This window comes from Phoca vitulina, unplaced genomic scaffold (genome assembly GCF_004348235.1).
Source record: "Phoca vitulina isolate PV1807 unplaced genomic scaffold, GSC_HSeal_1.0 scaffold248, whole genome shotgun sequence".
In the NCBI taxonomy this organism is placed as follows: domain Eukaryota; kingdom Metazoa; phylum Chordata; class Mammalia; order Carnivora; family Phocidae; genus Phoca; species Phoca vitulina.
The window spans coordinates 24,011-29,166 of NW_022589938.1; positions in this window are offsets into that span (position 1 = coordinate 24,011).

The window sequence follows — 5,156 nt, forward strand, 5'->3', positions numbered from 1 at the left end:
CAGCAGGAAGTGGACCTCTTCAGGGGCACCTGGGTGGCTCAGTCGTTAAGCGTTGGCCTTCGGCTCAGGTCATAATCTCAGGGTCCTGGGATCGAACCCCAGGTCAGGCTCCCTGCTCAGCGGGGAGCCTGCTTCTCCCTCTCCCACTCCCCCTGCTTGTGTTCCCTCTCTCGCTGTGTCTCTCTCTGTCAAATAAATAAATAAAATCTTAAAAAAAAAAAAAAAAGGAAATGGACCTCTTCAGAGTCCACGGCCCCCTGCCCAGCACCTATAAGCTTGTCTCAGCCCAGTTGTAGGCAGACCTTTCTACATGTTGTCCATCAAAGGTTTAACTAAATATCTTCAATAGAAATAGTTTGAGGCAGATAAGAGAGATGGAAATCTAAGGAGAATTTTTTTTTCTTTTTTTTTTTTAAAGATTTTATTTATTTATTTGAGAGAGAGAATGAGAGAGAGAGAGAGAGCATGAGATGGGGGAGGGTCAGAGGGAGAAGCAGACTCCCTGCTGAGCAGGGAGCCCGATGTGGGACTCAATCCCTGGACTCCAGGATCATGACCTGAGCTGAAGGCAGTTGCGTAACCAGCTGAGCCACCCAGGCGCCCAGGAGAATTTTTTTCTACTCAATTTGCTTAACTTATGGTTTGATATTTGGGTGCAATTTGTATCATTTCAGACCTGTACTCCAGACAAAAATATAGTAACTTGAAATAATGTGTTTAAAGAAATTTGCGTTTTAGATTAAAGAAATTTGAGTTTTATATCATTATTTACCTAAATAAAAATATTTAATCTACACCATTTACAATGTAAATGGGTATTCAGACATTAATGATATCTGGTTTCTGTCCTCAAGGATTTCATGGTTAGATGTTTGTTTTACAGTTAGAAGAGTGATATTCTAGAATAAACTTTTAAATGAAAAAGCAGAATCTAAATTGTATGTGTGTGTAAAATCAGTGATGGGATCTTTGAATTTAAGGAAATGTCTCTTTTCCTTAATTGTGTTTTGTTTTTGTATTGTGAGGTTTTTTTGTATTCTTTAAATTGGTCCATTGTGTTTCTTTCTTTTTTCCCCTAGTTTTATTGAGATATAATTGACAAATAACTTTGTGTAAGTTAAGATATACAATGTGATGATTTGACATTTGTATATCTTGTGAAATGATTACCACAGTTAAGTTAGTTAACACATCCATCACCTCACAGAGTTACCATTTATTTGTGTGTGTGTGATGAGATGGTTATTTATTCTAAGATTTAAATTGGTCAAACCCATTTTTCTGATGCCTAGCCTTATTTTATTTTATTTTATTTTTAAATATTATATTTATTTATTTGACAGAGAGATCACAAGTAGGCAGACAGGCAGGCAGAGGGAGAGGGAGAAGCAGGCTCCCTGCTGAGCATGGAACACTATGCGGGGCTCGATGTGGGGCTCGATGTGGGGCTCGATGTGGGACTCGATCCCAGGATGCTGGGATCATGACCTGAGCCGAAGGCAGACGTTTAACCGACTGAGCCACCCAGGCGCCCCTTCCTAGCCTTATTTTAAACTTCACTTTCACATAACATAATTTAATCCTCAACTTTGAAAAATCTTCTCTGATATTTATTATACCATTTGGTCTACTTTCAGGGCCAGATGGTCTGCATCTTGCAATGCTACAGTGATATTGTAGTTAGAAATTCATTCTTTGTCTACCTTTCACGGGATACCGAGCTATAGTAGTTGTAAGTGTATGTGATACCTCAGAAGGAACATATCTGGCAATGGATTATTTTCCTGCTTATTTTCTTCCTTGAACAAGAAAATACCCCCAAGTTGCTGATTTAGAAAGAAAAATAGGTTCTCTCTCTTCTGGCCCAGAGCTCTAAAAAAGGGTGATAATATTTCCAGGAAGTAACTGTGTACATAAAATCATCACAGGAGGGGCGCCTGGGTGGCTCCGTTGAACATTGGACTCTGGATTTTGGCTCAGGTCATGATCTCAGGGTTGTGGGATCTAGCCCCATGTTGGGCTCTGCACTCCTCAGGGATCTGCTTGAGATTCTTTCCCACTCCTTCTCCCTCCCCTCTGCTCATCCTGCAGCTCTTACTCGTGTTCTCTCTCCCTCCCTCTTTCTTTCTCTCTGAAATAAATAAATCAATATTTTTTAAAAAAATAGTCACAGGAGACTTTTTGCTCAAGTTCAGAAAGTACCCCTTTATCCAGAGCCTGCATTTCCAACTTGAGCATCATTCAAAGTGTGTAGCTGTCTGGTCTCTCTGATCTCTCCAGATTCATGTGGAATGGCCCAGAAGTCTGCTGAGAATTTTTTTTAAAAAGTTAATTATTTCAGTGTTGGAACTGTCAACCAAGTCTGTGGCCTGCCTCGTGAATTGCACCATCCATAGTGCTCTCAGCTCCCTCCTAATGACAGCACTTAAATACAGGCTCTTTGTCAATGATGTTTAAAAGGCAGACTAGTGTCTTCCTGTGTCCTGACCTTTTCTTTTTTTCTTTTCTTTTTTTTAATATTTTATTTATTTATCTGACAGAGAGAGACACAGCAAGAGAGGGAACACAAGCAGGGGGAGTGGGAGAGGGAGAAGCAGGGCTCCTGCCGAGCAGGGAGCCTGATGCGGGGCTCGATCCCAGGACCCTGGGACCACGACCTGAGCCGAAGGCAGCTGCCTAACTGACTGAGCCACCCAGGTGCCCCCCTGTGTCCTGACCTTTTCAGGATGATGGTGGTGAACCGATGCTTGGTTCATTGCACCAGCCTTAATGGCTTTTTCAAAACCAATTCAGAGTATTTGGTATTACTGGCTTTTAGTCCGCACCTTGAGATGAAAAACTTCACAGGTCAATAAATAATTTTGTAGAAAATTGACACCTATAACAATCCTGCACATTCAGGGGGTGGGAGGATGTCCCCAGAAAGGGTATTATTTCTGCCAAAAGGAAGCCAGATGGTTGTCTTTATAATGAGCATTTCTTTTTTTTAAGATTTTATTTATTTGACAGAGAAAGATCACAAGTAGGCAGAGCAAGTGGGAGAAGCAGGCTCCCCGCCAAGCAGAGAACCCAACGTGGAGCTCCATCCCAGGACCCTGGGATCATGACCTGAGCCGAAGGCAGACACTCAACCAACCAACTGAGCCACCCAAGCGCCCCTATAATGAGTATTTCTACTCCAGCCTAAAGTAGTTCCACTAGGTTCTCCTCAGCCACCTGGACTCTTGGCAGATGTTAACTACGGCAACCTTCCATGTAACTTCTTTGCTGTTGAAAATCAAATGGCCCTTTAGTGATTCAGAGGAAAGGCTCCTTTCTACCTTTGAAGAAATGGACAACACTTCTCTAACCAGCACTCTGGGTTCCCAATCTGGGTTCTTGGAGATGTTGCCCACAAAAAACCTTCCCTCTCTCCTTGACACCAAACATAGGAATATTTTCAGATTCTGGTGCCCATTGGGTCATGAAGAAGCTGCACAGCAGTGTTAGTCTTCAGTTCTGAGTGTGGAGCCATGGTTCATTCCTGTCTTCTGTAATGCAGAAAGGCCCCTGGGTTTCTGGGCTTTGATTCCTTGAGAGAAGGCTAGGTTGAGGTTAAACATTTTTAGTAAGAATACATCATTGGTAATTCCATGTGCTTTATGTTCTATCACATACGCTGCTTTCTTTTAAGCCTTGTTGGAACTCAGGTTCACAGAATTGGATTATAATAAACTGTCATCATTAGTCCACACGTGACCCGCATTATTTATTTATTTATCTATCCAATATCATCTATCTATATATATATTTATCTCTCTAGTTATTAACCTAAATAATAATAAGAATTTGTGAACATAGCACCTCCCCCAAATGCTAGGGACTTGGTAATAAACTACATCTAACCATATTCATGGTCCCTCATACCTGTCCTCCCCTCCACCAAATGAAGGTAATCATCATCCTCAATTCCATGTACATCATTCTTTGCTCTTTTGAATAGGCTTTTATTGTATTATATATTACTCCCCTCATACATATTTTTCATCTAGTTGTTTTAAAATTTATAGTAAGGGTAAAATACTGTATGTAATACTTTGGTATATTTATACTTTTCACTAAATATTTATTGTTAAAATCCAATAATGTTGTATTACTATAATTTATTCATTCTGACTACTTTAAAACATTCCATTTTGTGAGTATACCACTGTTTATTCATTCAGTTGGTGGGCATGTGGATTGTTTCCTGATATTTGCTCTTGTGCACACTGTCAATATAAATATTCTCATATATACCCCTTGATGTAAATGTGCAAGAGTTTCTTTTGGGTGTATAACTAGGAATAGAAATTCTGGAACTCTCAAATATTTATCTAGGAGTAATTATGAATGCCTATTTTCCAAAGCAGTTGCACTGATTTTCATACCCACTTGCAATATATAAACCCCAATGGATCTCTTGTGTCCACATCCTTTCCAACATTTGGTACTGTCAGGCTTTTAAAATTTTAAACAATTGCGTGTAAAAAAATCTATCTTATCCTGGTTTTAATCTACATTTCTCTGACTATAGCAAAAGAATATCTCTTCATATGTCTTCTGGTTATGTGTGATTCTTCTATGCAATGTCTCTTCATGTCTTTTACCATTTTTCTATTATCATTTTTCTTTATATTCATTTGTAGAAGTTCTTTACATATTCCCGATTAATTCTTTGTCAGTATGTGTATTGTGAGTATCTTCTCCTGGTTTGTATCTTTTCATATATTTTATTTTTATTGAGATTTATTTGACATATAACATATTAGTTTCAGGTATACAACATAATGATTCAATATTTGTATATATTATGAAACGATCACCACAATAAGTCTAGTTATCATCCACCACCACACATAGTTATAATTTTTTTCTTGTGGTAAGAAATTTTAAGATCTACTCTGTTAGCAACTTTTAAAAATATACAATAAAGTATTATTAACTATAGTCACCATGCTGTACATTACATTCTCAGGATTTATCCTTTTTACATTTTTAAGATGTCTTGATTTCAAATACAGTTAAATTTATTAATCTTTTATTCTATGGTCAGTATCTTTTTAAAGAAATTATTTCTGCCCCTGAGGGTTACAATATATCTACTTATATTTTTCATTAAAAGCTTTGAAGTTGTT